The 16,693-nt window shown below is 40.9% G+C and overlaps 1 pseudogene; it reads right to left on the bottom strand.

Moving 5' to 3' along the window:
- LOC132071952 (chloride channel protein A-like) overlaps positions 1-16,693 on the bottom strand; it is a 78,043-nt pseudogene that overhangs the window by 28,936 nt on the left and 32,414 nt on the right.

The raw sequence follows: 16,693 nt of genomic DNA, 5'->3' as shown, positions 1-16,693 counted from the left end.
CTCCCAAAACCAGCTTTATATGGTATGCAATACAGAAACACCCAGGAGACTCTATAAGAACTTTGACAAGGCTAATATTAAGCTAGAACAAAACAGAACTACTGGCACCAACTCCACTCAGCTCTTAAGTAAACTTGTCCCATTAAAAAGTAGCCTCTAAGATATTTTCTCTCTGAAGTGTATAGTAGCTTATAAAAAGCAGGAAGGGTTGCCAAGTCATAGATGTGTTCAAGTACTCCTTACCCTCATTAAGGAACATTCCCTGGCAGCCAGCAGCTTTGAGTGCTCCAGCGAACCAGATTTTATAAGGGGGGTGTTTACAGTGGTGTGCAATGTAGCTGGAAATCATAGTGCACTGTAGCAGCCCTGCACTAGATACAGCTGTGTTTGGAGCCTTATCACCCAGAGCACAGCATAAAACAGGCAGGGTGATCAATGAGATTCCAAAAATATAATGAGTATTAAGAAAACAAATCTTAAGCTTCCCTGCTCCATAGGAAGAAGAGCATCCAGAGATGACAGTGCCTAAATACAAATTAGGCAGTGAAATACCACCGAAGATCCAGGTCTCACTTCCACCAGTTTTGTACAAAACAGTATTTACAGGGATGTCTTGACAGTGTAGATAATGGAGCTTCTCAGTGTACCCACTGACTTGTGCAGCAGTTAGGAGTCACATCCCTTTGTGGAGCTGGACCTTAGTGCTGCCCCCCACCTTGCTCATCTAAGGGCTGTTTTTGCTTCTCCACTCAGTGTGTAACATATTTTCTGCCTAGGGATTTCATCCAGACCTGTAAGAGGAATCAACAAGATGATCAAACACTGAAGGTCTCATCATCCTTAACACCTATGAAGAACTAAGAGAAGATCCACACTTTGACGGTACCAGTGCTGAGTACCTAAAATCACTTGTTCTTTTGAGTCTGTCCCTTTTCCTCTCTGCTACCAACCAGGTGCTGTTTACCAAAGGTTTTTCAGTTTCCATTGAAGAAGGATCCAAATTTATGTGGCATTTAAGCAAGCTGTTAGTTATTTGAATCTTTCACTCTGCATCCACAAATATAATTTATCACCTGTTTATAAATACATGCTAGCTACCAGTTCCTACATAGCTGACCCCTGTTTTGATTTGGGGAATCCAGCAATGCACAGTTTATACATCTTGTGATCTTTCAGAATAATACTGAACAAAGAAGATGCAGAACCTGGCACAAATGTAACCGTGTCACCCACACTTTCCCAGAGCAGCAACCTTCAACCAAGCCGACACAACCAGAGGAAGAGGACAGTCTCTGCAAAATTACATCTGGGTGGAGGCATTTGAAGATTAAAATACTATTTAAAATGCTACTAAAGTGTAGCAAATAAGTGGAACTTAAAAACAGCAGAGCCTTACATAAACTGTGTGGTCACTGAGAAAAAAGACTAAAGAAGCAAATAGGCAGGCTCCCACAGCATCTTGTTAGCTGCAGGATCAGTCAGGGAGAAAAAAGAAAGAGAAACCTTGATCCACAGGAAAAACACATGGAAAGAAAAGATCATTGCCAGACACCTTTCTGTGGAATTTCTGCTCCAGAACTTTTGTTAAAGTTTCAGGATGCTCAGAAGCAATGAGCAAAGAGAGATAAGGTAACATGTAAAGAGACTAAATTTTTTTTTACTGTCTTATCCTTATATGTGGATTCCCTATGCTAGATGAAATAATAAGATCTAAGGCTTGGAATTGTTACAAAGACTTAATGGTAGACCTCATAATTTGTTATATTTTTTACTTTAAGAGGCAGACCAGAAATCCCTTAAATCACTATTCAGGGGTTTGGGATGCCCAAGCTACAAGTGAGCTGGAGATCAGACCAAATCCCAGAGGTCTAAGGTGGCTGAATGGTGAAGCATCATTTGTTTGAGAGGATAACAAGGTAAGAGAGCATCCAAGTATGCTGGGGAGACCAGGGACATAGAATGATATAGAATGGGTTGGGCTAGAAGAGCCCTTAAAGATCATCTAGTTCCAACCCCATGGCGTGGGCAGGGACACCTTCCACTAGACCAGGTTGCTCCATCCAACCTGGGCTTGGACACTGCCAGAGATGAGGCATTCTCATCATAACAAATATCTTCCTTATGTCCAATCGAAACCTATTATCTTTTAAGTTTAAAACTGTTGACCATTCTCATATCACTACAGGCTCTGATAAAAAGTCTTTCTCCATTTTTCCTATAAGCCTCCTTTAAGCATTAAAAAGCTGCAACAAGGTGTCCCCAGAGCTTTTTTTTCCAGGCTGAACAACCACAAGTCTTTCAGCCTTTCTTCACAGGAGATGTGTACCAGCCATCTGATCATTTTTGTGGACCTTCTCTGGACCTGCTCCAAGAGATCCATGTCCTGAGGGTTCCAGAGCTGGATGCAATGTGCCAGGTGGGGTCTCACAAGGGCAGAGTAAACCTGCTGGTCACTTTCCTTTTTACACAGTCCAGGTTACAGTTGGCTTTCTGGGCTGCAATCACACATTGCCAGCTCATATCTGATTTTTTGTCAACCAGTATCCTCGAGTCTGCAGGGCTGCTCTCAGTCCATTCATTACTTTGTCTGTACTGTTGCCAGAGATTGCCCCAGCACAGGTGCAGGACGTCATTGAACTTCATGAGCTCCACAGTGGCCCACTGCTCAGGCCTGCCAAGGCCCCTGTGGATGACATCTTTTCCCTCAAGGAGATGAACAGCATTACTCACCTTTTCATCATCCACAAACTTGCTGAGGTTACAGTCCCACTGTCTATGGCAGTTCCTGGGGTCTGCCTTTTTAACCTTCTTAAAAACGGGTATGAAGTTTCCCTTTTTCTAGTCACTGAAGACTTTACCTGGCTGTCATGACTTTTTGAATATGATGGAGAGCAGCTTAGCAACTACATCTGCTATTTGAGATATATATCAGCCTACTCAGACTATGTCTAAGAGGATTTAGGCTAAAACTTGGCAGTCTATAAAGTGTCTAGCTATAAAATCCTTACCAAGTTGTGATGCTATGTATTTTGCTTTAGAGTATTGGTATAGTCTGTGATCAGGTTGTCCAGAAACCTTCTTTAATGTGCTTGGAGAGGAAAAAAAAGAAGGAGTGGGAGTAAAATGAAATTTTATATATATATAAATGTATATATATATGTCCTTCAAGTGAATAGGACCTCATTCTGAACCAGGAAAGCAGTTATAATTCTTTCCATGGGCTTGTCATCTAATTGGAATACCATGGGAAACTTTATGGCTTCTTCCCCTCTGTTTTATCTGCCGTGGTACATATAGAAGTCATCCATAATGTCACAGATTGTTTTTATTTCCTCCTACTGCATTGCTGGCAATTTTTCCTCTCATGATAAACACAGTTAGATTATACCCAGCATTCAATGTGCTTGTTAAAACCTTTCAGACATGGCTACATTTGGAAGAAAATGTGAACAGAGTGAGTCGCCAACATTTTATTTTTCTAGAGGGTCATTTGAAGCTAAAAGATTGCCCAGTAGACCTCAGTACTGGGAGAAAACTGAAGCGTCCTGCAAATAGCTTTGGCTGTGGATATATACCTAATTAATTCCTAGAGAACCTCTCAAAGAATCAGTATTTCTGCTAATTATTTTATAGAAGAGAGTAGTACAGAGTTGTCATTAGCTAGGATAAATACAGACCCAGCACCTACACTTAGGAGAGGAAACAGTACTTATTACCTGGCATCAATGCCATGAAAAAATGAAGATTAGGATACTGGTTCATACACTGAAAGATACACAGGACTTAATGGATTTATGTAGATTAAAAAGAAATATAGGATGCAACTTTTTTTCCAAGCTATTAATTTAGTCTTTAGTTAATGTAAGCACTTCCAAAAAACAATTCTTCTTACCTCCCTTTAATTGCTGTCCTTGGATGGCAGGAATCACCACCTGAAAGTGTACATTTTATGGTACCCAACATACAAGAAGCCCAGACCAGTTACCCAGAAGTCAAACCACACTCCACCATACTCTGCCGTTGTTCCTCTGGTCTACAGCTTTTGCTCACAAGAAACTGTGACAATGGTCTGTGAAAACCTCCTCTGGATTCTCAGTTGGACCCTTAATAAACAGCATCCAGCTGGGCACTATGGAGCACTTACTGCTCTCAGGACTCCAGGGGCTGTGGTAATTCAAAACCTACCACAAGCCTGAGGAGAAAAGGAGTCTTTCATTTCTTTGTACAGCACATCACACCATGGGGGCCTTGTTCAGGACCAGGGTCTCCATTTTCCCCTTTTTCTCTCTAAGCTCCAGGTCTCAGAGAAGCCACACAGCCTCCGTGTAAAACATGACACAGAAAAATTGCAGATCAGCAACATGAGAGACCTCACCATTTTCTCCTGTCATGAACAAAAGGTTCCACATCCAAGTAGGGAATGCATTTCAGCTTCCTGAGGGAACCTACAGGGACATGTTGAGCACCAACCATCTTGGCCAGCATGACAGCCAGCACTACCAGTGAGGAGGACTGGATCATTTGTGAGCTCTACCTAAGGAAAAAATAGAACAAAGGACTTTGCAATTTTTTCATAAACCTAGAGATGAAGGCAATGGTTACCTACTTCTTTCACAAGGGAATGGAAAGCAACTCAGTCCACTGAAAGGGGAAGGTTGCTCCCCTCCTTTCCCAGGTATAGGTTATCAATCAACACTTCCACCAGAGAATCTTGGCTGATGCAGTGACAGCTCCCCCTCCCACCCCTGTCAGCTTGAAGCATGACTCTTACATTAAAATTCACATCTGATTCCCATATTTCAGGTGGCTTGTGATAATTCAGATGTAGGAGAGGATAGTAAGTAGAGATGAAGTAGCCAGATTGCTTAAAATAGCTTGACATTGTGACAAATATTTTAAAAAGCAAACAAATTCAAATATTTTTTCTTTCTTGCTGAGCTCAGGAGATATAAACTTGTTTTCCCTTACTCCTGCTTCCTGACAGAACAAGCTCCTTGTACAAATGTTGTCTTGAAGGATGCCAGGAAAGGGATGGAGCAGCTTCCAACAGAAGTCCAGCTCAGGAGATCAAGCAGCAGGAACATCAGTTACCACACAGAGCAATGTTGGGCAGTGCAAGGCACGGTGCAGGCATCCATGTCCCCACAATCACAAACCTGTGAGTTGGCATGAAGTTCTGCTTGTGGAAAATCATGTGCACAAATTATGGTATCTCACCCCAAACACCTCTTCTAAGTGTACTTGTCCTTTTTCCCTATGTAGTGTCTGTATGTTCAGATGAGTGGTGAGGTATGAAATATATTTTTATACTTTATTTCCCTTGAGCTGTTTTGCCTCCATGGTTGCATACAACCACTATAACCAAGCACAAAGGTAGACCAGGTTCACCTGACCTGCTACTGCAAATGTCCAACAGCTGTGGGGGAAGCACACCAGTACAACTGCCTTTGAATAAAGGATTCAGAGTGAATCCTCCTACACAAAATAGAGAGTAATGTGACTGTAATTAATGTTGTTTAGACCCACAATGAAGTGGGTCTCACACTCAAACTAAAGTCAAATATTTTTCATGGTGAAAACCACTGCACAGAAATATTGTCCTTATGATACCTTACTAAGGCTTTTCAGTAACAATTGCCATCTCCTTTCACATCCCACTATTTCCTCTATCATTGCATCCCATTAAATAGGTATATTTATTAGCAATTACCCTGGGACTAAATATGCAACCTTTCCTCATAAGACTAAGAGGCTTTTGCCCAGGAACTTTTCTCCAATTCAGACAAAGTGAATTACAGCACATGGCCATTTAATAGACCTCATCAGTCAGAGATTGTTAAGCACTTCAAATATCTACATTCAAAGAATGCCAATAAACACATTTCTGCATGATAAGCTGTAGGAAATTTATCCAGACTTAAATTTTTACCCTCCTTCTGTCTCTGTTCTGGGTTTGAAAAGATAACATTCGGGATGATTTACAGCATGTCCCAACAAAGGACTCCTATAGCATGGTCAGCCATGTACAACGCAGTCATGCAACTGTCCTTTCTGCTTGGACATAGCCAGAGATTTCCAATAACACCACAGCATTCTTTGAATTTCTCTTTAAACCTAGCTTTCAACTGTTTTATTTAAAAACAGGAACATGTCAGTTGAAAGGAAAACAGCAACTGTGGGATTTTGAGAATTGCTTCATCATATCTGCTGCAACTCATTCACACAAATGGGATATCCTTATTGTGGATTCCTTTCAAGGTTTTTTTTAAGTATCATGCTACAGGAAACTCTTCTGGAATAAAACCAACAGTAAAAATTACTATAAAAAGCTATAAAAGCACTCTGAAACTCTAAATATAAAAATTCTTGAAACTTAAACTCTGAAAAATACTTTCAAGTAATTGTTTTAACCTATACAGAATATCTTCAGAACATCAAGAACCAGAGCCTGGCTCACCAGCCACGTCTTCCTGGTTTTCATCCCACTTTGTGCCTTCCTCCTACCCTTCTATCCTCTAGCAGGAACAGTCAAGCTGACCTGGCCCAGACCTCCTCCTTTACTGTCGGAAACATTCAGCAGCATTTTCCATCTGCGATTGAGAAACCCTGAGGCTTGTGCTGGTTTTCCCCAGCCCTGCAGCCTTCCTGAGTGCTGGGATCTGGAGGGAGGATGGCTCCTCTCTACAACAGCACCCTGAGTGCTCGGAGCAAGTGCCTCTGCATTCAGCGTTGGACTTCACTTCCTCCAAGGGTTAACGCCTGTCGAGCAGAAATGCTGTTTATCTTTGGCAAGCTAGGATGGCTGAGGTCATTTCTGAAAAGACATGTTAAAAGCATTTTGAGCAATATCTTTTGTACGTAAGTAAATTTAAACTTTGGCCGCAATAGTGCTGGTGGAGTTGTTCAGAACTCTCACTATAGATGGAAGTTGGAGAGGCAATTTCTGTGATGCAAAATTTTCTTGGATATAGGCAATACTGGAGCAAAAACATAAAGAAAACATGCAGATTACTTAGAAATCAATGATATATTTGAAGCATAAGCATAAAAAACAGATAAAATAATTTATAAAATTTCAAGAAAACTTTGCATGAAAATTTAACCCATTATGTGATCTTAAGATAAAGTTATACAGTAATTATAGATCAACTTATTTATTAATCCCAGCCTAAAGCAAAGTTTTATCTAAAAATTGACTTGATTTCACATCCTAATACTTAGAGACCTAAAGAAAGCCATTAATTGGAGTTCAAATAAATTCTGGGAAAAGGAATTGCCACAAGGAAAGATTCACACACGAAAGATGCAGTCATTCATATAACAAAAAGTATGGTGTCTTGGTGCTGATGAAGGAGGAACAAATCAAAACCTGCAGCTAAAAGTGTCTACTAATGACAAGGATGATGGCAATTCAGCACCAAAGTTCTCCTTAGAGTATCTTAACAAAAATCACAAGCACAGAAGTTAGCCCAAGAACTGTGATAAATTCAAGTCATCTCATATAAGCACATGGACAGGCACGAATCTTCATGCACACAATATCTGTGCTCTCCATAAGGCTTTATTGGTATTCCCTGTTTAGAGAAGGGCCATCTGCTCCCTGCTGAGAGAGACAAAGTGCAGAGCCTCGGGATTCGGCTGCATGAGGAAGTTCATGCTCAGTGAGCTTGGGTGTGAATTTACTGCATATTAGCTACTCAGCACTGACTGCCCATTTGGGTACCCTTGGTGCTTGGGAAGTGAAAAATAGCATATTTCACCTTCAAAAGGGAGCCTGCCTCGCTCAAACAAAAGCACTCTTGAAACTAACCTGCACAAAAGCACTCTTAGTAGGTACTAGAACCATCCACCCAAGGGAATTAGTGCCAAGTAACTAGCAGGCTGTAAATCCACTCTGGAGCTCCCTGCATGCTAATTCTCCCAGCAGACAGACCCTTGTGAGCCCAGAGCAGCAGCCAAGCAAGCCCAGCCCCAGCCCAGCACCATCGGGAGCCCATGAGGTCCAGGGCTGGAAGCTTATACACACCCTGTCCTTTAAAAATACCTATATGTACAAACCAGCTCCTAAAGATTCTCTGAAAGGAACAAGTTATACAGATTATTACAGAGGGAGAGAGAAAATGTAGGTGACAAAAGCAGAGAAAGGAGGGAGGGGAGTTGGGGGCAGTCACAAAACGCTACACCTACAACTCTTCAGCCATAATGCGGAATGTTTCATTTATCAATATTCATTCCAAGACTGCATTCTAGGGGCTGCTCTTTAGGATGCAATTCACTCTCTGTGCATATCGCCAGATTAGGTTTTTTTTTTGGTTCCTTTTGATCCTATGGGTGAGACAGGCTGTGCCAAAAATGTCTTTGCCTAGGGCACCCGTCTGTGCAGAGCCAGCAGCTCTAATAGGCACTGGAAGCACTCGGCGCTCACACTTCATACATCAGCAGCCTAGTAAATTGTACTTTTTTTTTTTCAATAATCTCTCTATATACAAAATCCTGAAAAATGTCATTTGCACACAAAGACACCACAATTAATTTATCAGCACAGTTATTCAAACCTCTTTAGACATCATCTTTGTCACCAGAGGAGCTTTTCAACAAACCCAATGGTCTTTAGTTTCTCAGGCCTCCACATCATTATAATCTATTAGGCACCTTCGTGTTAGCTCTGTTTTATTATGTAACACATAATTATGCATTTCATTAACAGCATCACCAGGCACAGTACATCAAAGAGAGAAAAGCAGCTGCCCAGGAAATTCAAAAAGATGCAGTTTACTTAAAGCTCACTGTTAAAAACCTCCCCCAGTTTCAGTTAAATCGTGACTAACATGTTTCAAAGATTTTACTCTGGCTCAGAGAGCAGAGTCCAAACAACCTCATTAGACGCAAGGCTGCTGACACAGTGAATATTCCCTGAACCCTTGATATTTCCAATAATATAAAAAGAAAAAATTATCAGCAAGCTACATAGTGCGAATCAATTTTCTTCTACTGAAAACCACTTAGCCAGAGATCTCTTTTGCTACTTGCAGCTTACAAGGACAAATGCAGAAATGAGGGCCCATCAAAAAGAGAAAAAAATATATATTTCTTTTGTATTTTAATTAATTTTTCAATATTTGTTCAAATAGAAGAGCTATCTGGCCAACTGAACCAAGAAAAGGCAAAATCTTCTTCAGATTTATAAAAATCATCATCCTTGGAAGAAGCAAACAAAACAGAAGAAATAATTTTGTCATTTTTCACAAGGTTACACTAAACCAAAAGGCTTGGAATTAAGAAAACATTTAGGAAAAAAACCTAAGCAGCTGCAGGACAAAGGTACAAGACAGTACATATGGGAGCAAATTTCAAAAGGGGGTGGATGGGAAGGGACTTGAAGTCTCGGTACTATCAGCCAAACCAAATAGTTTTGGAGTTGAGGCTGCAGCTGGCACAATACACTACCTCTGGGCATGGTTTGCCAGTCTTCTCTCAGATTTTGTGGAAGAGTACACACTCCCCCTGGAAAGTGTTCAGTTCTCACGTGTACAACCAGAACTTCCCTCCTTGGAAATTTTTGCTCCTATTTTTAAAAGACACCAAGAAAAATTGTTCACGGTCAAGAGAACATTTCCAGAGGGTGGAGGGCTTGTAGCCAGCAGAAAACTTTTGATCATTCTTCTCTTGGAGCAAATACAAGCAAGGCTGCAAGCTAATAATTTGATGTAAAGAATGGAAGGAGACTACAATTCCCTAGTCACAGAAGTAAAAGAGTTGCTCATGAAGCTTTCTTGAGAATAGGAGTTTATGGAAGTAACATCAAATAGGACTAAGTTACTTGTATTTTCACAACCATTTCATAGACAATGTAGATCTGCATTTCAATTTCTTTAATCTTGGTCTTATCATCTGCTGGCCCTCAGCAACCTGTGTGTTGGAACACTTGAGTCACTTTAATTGCCACTTAATAATGTCCTGACAAACCATGAATTAAAATGCTGTTATCATGATCCACTATTTCCATCTGGGATTATGCCAAAAGAGGCACCTTCTTCACATATCGATACAACTGAATACTCCCTTCCTGAACTTGAATTAATCTCTCTCTTTAAAACAAAGTGAAAAATATTCCTTTCCTGTGCACTTCACCTTTTAAGAAATCCTTTATAGTCTTAGGGACTACATTCATTAACTCAATTTGCTTTACTGTCTCCTTATCACTCACCACCATCACCGCTAAAAATTTTTGGAAAAGTGGGATGCTGCATTACGGTAAACATAAATCTCCTGAAAAGTCACGATTGTCATGCTAGCCCTGAAAAGTTATGCACTGAAGTTCCCTCACCCTGCTGAAAACGATTATTTCTTGCAGCCTGAGGCACACCAAGCTGTGCATCACACTCTACAAAGGGCGGCACACCCAGCGTAGGTTCACTGCGAGGACGTCCTGCCAAACCCCAGTGCCAGGAGGATTGCACAATTAGTGGGATTCTTCCTCTTCCAGAACTCAACACCATTAACTATTCCAAGCCATTACAAGGAGTAGGCAGCCTCTCGTACCCTAGAGCTTAACTGCTGCCAAGACAGAGCACGAAAAAATATCTCAGTGCAAGGCACATACTTTTTAAGTAAAGTAGTTCTAATTAATCACACTGGCGCACTACTTAATTTAATTTGTAGTGTTAAGTAAGGTCTCATGCCAGTTTTCTCTGATGTGAATTTAAGTATTTTTGTAGTTTTTCTGAAGCCAACCAGCATTTTGTTGACGATTTCGTTGGTAGAAGAGAGATTTTTTTTTTTCTAAGACCTAGAAGCAGGACATTGCAAAAGAGAACATAGAAATAGTCAGTACAGCTAAGTAATCCCTGGAAACATATCAAAATCCTTTGAGTCTCAGTCATTGGGAACTTGATGGAAAATGCTATGCAAATGTTTGATTTCTTGTTTCAGTCCCTCAAGGCCTATAAATACACCTGTTTTGACAGGTTGCAGCAATGGATGCAAGTGATACCAGAAACAGTATTGGTGATAGCAGTGACTTGCCAAGATCCCCTGGAAAGACATCTATCAGTGCTTTTTTCTGTAAGCTGGCTCTTCAACCTATGTACACAGCAGACAAGAAACCCAGAAAGGAGGTTTCAAAGCAGTCTAAATCTGTGTCAGAAAGGTAACACTGGTGTGTGTTGTGTCAAGTGAACTTTCTATTAATAAAAAGAGCAGCATTGTGTATGTGTGTTGCTGAATATGGCCAAACATTCAGCAGGCTCACATATTAAATCATTTCAAAAAAACAAGCTCTGTACTGTATAATAACCCAACTAAGCAACCTGGTACTTTTTTAACTCACAGTATTGCAGAATGCTTTTAATTATGATTCATGAGCATTTTTTAAAATAAAGTAGACAACTGCAGTGAATCTCTGTCGAATTTAAGTGAAAGCTAAAACCAACATCTTCAGAATGCCAGAATTCTGAATGTTCCCAGCTCCTGAGGTGTAGAGAAGGCCAGCGAAGAAAGACACACTTGACTACAGACAACTGCAGACTACACAAGGTTTTTACCAAGGCTTTTTTGATAAACTCTGCACACCCCAGACTGAGAAACTCATTTCAACTTTAACTTCAGTGGGAGATTAGACCTTAAATAACAGAAAACTTACAAAATCCTTCTGTTGTCTAAAATGAGCCTAGATATTCATTCACTGCCAGTTTCTTAAAGAACTGCATTACAAAATCTGAGGTCCTGAAACCATTCCCCATCCCCTTCTCTGTGAGAATAGTTTCACTTATTTCATTTTCCAGAGAAGCTACTGCCAAAAAACACACAGTGCTCTTCCCCTAGTTGGAGTAAATTCAACAGAAAATAGTAGGACCTAGTGTATTGAACACTAGGTGTTTGCTGATTACACCTGGTTACTCCAATTATTTTGGGATTATTTTGAACAAGACTAAAGCCTGTACCACACTATTCTGCATCTCTTCTTCTTTGTAAAAAGGTTGCAATCTGAAAAAGTGTAAAACATACCATTTGAACACACTGGGCTCCTCACAACAGGCAGTGGAAGGAGAGCAAATGCTTACCCTGTTAGGAATATCTGCAGGCTTGAAGATTTTGAAAAATTGTTTTACTAGGGTTTAATCTCTTCATTAGAAAAACTATCAGGCAGCTCAGTAACAGAAAGTTAGGCCCTGTCAAAACAACAACTGTGAACCATCTCAGGTGTAATCAAAAAATGGTAAGTGATCCCTAAACTGTTTAAGTGTGATGGACTGATGCATTAAACAGCCTAGCACTGGGAAGAACCTGCCAAATTATTTTCCAAATAATTATGCGCTTCCTCTGCCTTCTTTAAGGAAACACGATGTGAAAAATCTTGAATACTACTCATTTGTCCCAGCTTCTGCAAAAGATTTTCCTTTCCCCACCAAAATCAGACGGAAAAGCAGCCTTGTGGCATTCTTTCCTGAGGAGTTAAAATGAAGACTGTGGCCATGGAGAGAATCCAAAACTAAATTCACTATTGAGTAATCCTGCTGGAGTAACAGCATTTAAGGCATCTATTTTTGAACTATTTTTAAGCAACTAAGGAGGAGACAGTTTGAACTTGCCTGTGGGGTGGGCACATATGCCTTCCTGCCCCTTCGGTGAGGACTCTGTAGCACATGCCATGTTAGCCAGCACTGCAGAAAAATGCTCCCTGATCCAGAGCATGCACATGTGTACTCATTCTAAAATGAGGGTCAAAATCTTCTCTCATCTGCCCCTGTGTAGCACAACATGACCTGTCATGAGCCTCTACTGCATTCTCACACAGCAATGCCTCCCCTGACAGAGAATGTGCTCCCTCTCATTTTCTCTCCATGTCTGCTCCAGGAACACAATGTCCCTTTCACGCCCTTCCATCCTGAGCAAGTCACAGGAAGGCACAATCAGAAATCTCCCAAGGTCTGTGCTGCCAAAGTGTGCTGTGAGGATGCAGTCGTTTGTTACAGCCAGTTCTCCCTTGTCTTCATCTCTTGCCTCCTGAGTATTGCATATACTCTGCTAAACAAGTGGGAGAAAGGGAAAAATATGACTCAAGCCTTCCAAATAAATTATCTTTTCTTTAAACAAGGGTCAGACTGAGGAACAGGGTGAAATGGGAGCAGTATAACTAGAGTGACCTGATGTCAACCATTTGCTACATGATTTGAAGCACCAGACAACACAACTCAAATTATCTCCACAGTCTGTGCAACTTTGTCCTTTCTGAAATCAGGCACTGCTGTGCACATGTTGCATCAGGGACTGCAGATACCACCTGCTGCTGCACAACTCACCAGTGGATAACAATCTGGTTGGCCACTGCCAGTTTGGGTGTTAGTGGGGTTTTGTTTTAGAGATATAAGAAAACAGCTCAGGTTTGGCTCTGCAAGCTCTGCTCTGCCACATCCATCAGGCACTCAAGAGTTTTTCCACCATCACTCTTTGGTATTTCACAATGAGAGAAGAGCTGTCATTAGGACAGGTCCCACTGGACACCATTTATGCTCCTCTTTTCCTCAGTGCTTCTACTTTTCCACGTGCCTCCACAGCTTCCCCTCGATGCCCGTCTCCATTCACTCTTGTTCCTGACAGCAGTGCACCTTTCCCCCACGTTCACTGCCACCACCATGTGTGTCCCGAACCCAGCCTTATTCCTCTTCCAAAAACACAGAGGACATGTGGAAACAAAACATGTTGCTGCGCCCAAGTGAGGACCAGGGTCCTTCCTTAGGGATTTGCCTCTCTCAGGACCTACAGCAGGAGCCTCCATCCCACCGACACACCGTGCCCAGCCCAGCAGCTGCTGTGTTCTGTAACCACCTGCTCCTGTTTCAGCAGGGCCCAATAATCTAATGGGGATCTCTGGCCCCAAGCCCCCATTCATCAGAGCACCCACTTACATGGGGAGTTTCATTCAAAATTATTATGAACCCCGCAGGCCAAGGAAAAAAAAATCCCTAAAAATGTTTATTATGGTAGCTTTTGTCCCAGAGAAAAACATTTTTTTCAAAATTTGCAAAAAAAAAACACTCTTGGCAGCATTATGAAGGTTTAAAAGTTAAAAATATAGCAAAATTTAATGGTTTCAGAGGCTTTTCATGTCAGTGTAACTGGGAAATATCTTTAATATGGAAACAAATTAAATTTGGCAAAGAATTAGCACTTAAGACATCCCAATTGCATTTTGTAATTCAAAAGAACTGAAAACAGATAAGATACTGTGAATTAAAAATAAATTCTGCATGTTAAATTCTTGTGAGCTTTCATTAAGGTTTTTGTTACATGTCCCAAATGTACCATTGCATGTTATAATACACTTCAACCCTTTATTTATAAAATACTTTTAAAGCTACTGATAGCTAGAGCCAGAAAAATGACTATATAAAAATGTTATCTTCTCAAATTACAACTTCATTTCCAATGTGTGTATTTAAAAGAGAGATGCAATCTCAATTTCAATATTTCAGATGCACAACAGAACTTTCAGTGCCAATCGAGTCCATGTACAATTCAGTCATGTCTGTTTATTTTACTGATAAAACCTGGTACCAAAGCTGACACAGCTATATTAGAGATAAAGCTGGACTCTCTTCTAGTCTGGGAATTACCTGCAGGCTAACCAACTGTCCCATAGGTGCAGTTCTTCTATACAGATGATGAATGAAGGATTCAGAGGGGACTTGTTCTGACCTTCTTGGGCTGGGTTCACAAGGCTACCATCCAGAAAGAAAAAAAGAGCTCATTTCATTTTCCCTACAAGCATACATCTTTTATCAAATGTTCCGGTGACCTGACAAATTGTTTATCATCCCTACAGAGCAGTATTTTTCAGGTTGGAACCCAAAAAGCTTTCATTTGGAATGCTATATTGTCATCTCTTGAGAATTTTAAAATTGGATTTGGCTTGTCCTCTCAGATTAAACTACATCTCCCACGATGCACCATGTATTGGGCCTCCTTGAATATACCGAGAAAGTTTCTTTGGTGTTTCAAGGCAAATATTTCGTTCCTTAAAGGCAAATGTTAATGTGGAACAACAAAGTTTGTAGCAAGACAAGTAATTTTTTTTTAAATTTTTCTTTTAGTTTGGGTTTTTCAGATGTCCAGCTTTCTGATGAAATGTCCAGGGTTTTTGTAAAAAAAAAAAAAAAATCTGAAGTTCTCATTTTAGGTCAAAAATAGAGGAGAATCAAACTTTTTGAAAGCATTCTAAACCAGATGGTGGGGAAAAAACAAGCTCTTGCAGACTTCAGTGTTTACCATCCCTCCAACCACAGAGTTATTTTACTATATTTTACCATAAAATCATATTAATCTTACTTCAAATCAGCCTGTTCTTCTGCTTCCTGGTATGCCAAAAGCATATTCAGCTCTCAGAGAATTTTTCTGCTCACACTTCAGCAGGCTACAATCCTTATCAAGGAAAGGATCACACTTTGGATGGCACCATGAGTTTGGAAGAGAAGTCCCTCCTCTTCAACTAGCCAGATGTAACAACATGTTTTGTGTGCTGAAAACAAGACTGATTTCTTTTAATACAAAAAGGACCAATTAAAACAAAATTTAAATTGACATCTTGCAAAATATCCTGCTTCCTGCAATTCCTCATGCCATAAGACCTGTCCTGGAAACCTGTCCTGGATCACGATTGACTGGTCTCCATTTTCTGAATCTCGCAGCACGGCTGTGCCAAGCTCCTGAGCCCCATCACTGCAGGGTCAGCTGCTGCTCCATTTGCAACAACATGAGGGCACTGGTACAGAAGCCCAGCTTTGTGCCAGCGCTCACTTTGACCATTGAATAATTTACAAAAAAAAACCAATCAAGCTTAAGACAAAGTTGGTGGAAACTATATATTACAGAAAGGCACCTGCACTCTAGTTGACTCCAAAGTCAGCTGTTTGAAGAGTATTTTTCTTGTTTCCTTCACGGAATCATAGAATGATTTGGGTTGGAAGGGATCTTACATATCATCCAGTTCCAAACCCCTTGCCATGGACAGGGACATCTTCAACTAGACCAGGTTGCTTAAAACTCCATCCAACCTGACCCTGGCCTTCCTCTTACCATAGCAAGTTCTAAGGCAGACAGTGCATGAGCAAGTCTCACATAAGACATAGTTTGTACTGACAACCTTTTGCACCTCCAGGTCTGGCCAGCTCTGCCAGATCACCTGCTGCAGTAAGCCCAGCTCCCTTTGCAGGCTCTCCTCATTGCCTACACAGCACAGCAAGCACCAGCAGGCACTTATAAACCAGAGAGGGACAAACCATTTCACACTGTGAGCTGCTTTCATCCTTTCCAGCTCAAGGAGCAGACAGGAAGAGGGAAAAACTGGAGGTCAAGGTGGCAGAAAGAGCCCTCACCCAAATGGAGGTAGGGGCAGCTCAAGGCCAACAGGCACTACTGTTTCACTGTAATGAGGAATCACAGAATATCCCGAGTTGGAAGGGACCCACAACAAAGCTCAAATGCACAGCTATACAGACTTTTTCTAGCATCCCATTTGTCAAGAAGAAACCAGAGAATTTACACCCAATTAACATTTAATCCAAGCCTGATACATACCACTATTTTGTTGCCCAGTTAATGTACAATTTATCCATCTTTGCCTGTAGAAGAGAGTTCTCATCCATTAGATCTGGACTCCCTCAAGAGAAATTTAAGTCAATGAGGATTCTTGGCC

This window comes from Ammospiza nelsoni, chromosome 1, assembly GCF_027579445.1.
Source record: "Ammospiza nelsoni isolate bAmmNel1 chromosome 1, bAmmNel1.pri, whole genome shotgun sequence".
Lineage (NCBI taxonomy): Eukaryota > Metazoa > Chordata > Aves > Passeriformes > Passerellidae > Ammospiza > Ammospiza nelsoni.
This window is presented reverse-complemented; position numbering and strand designations above follow the sequence as displayed.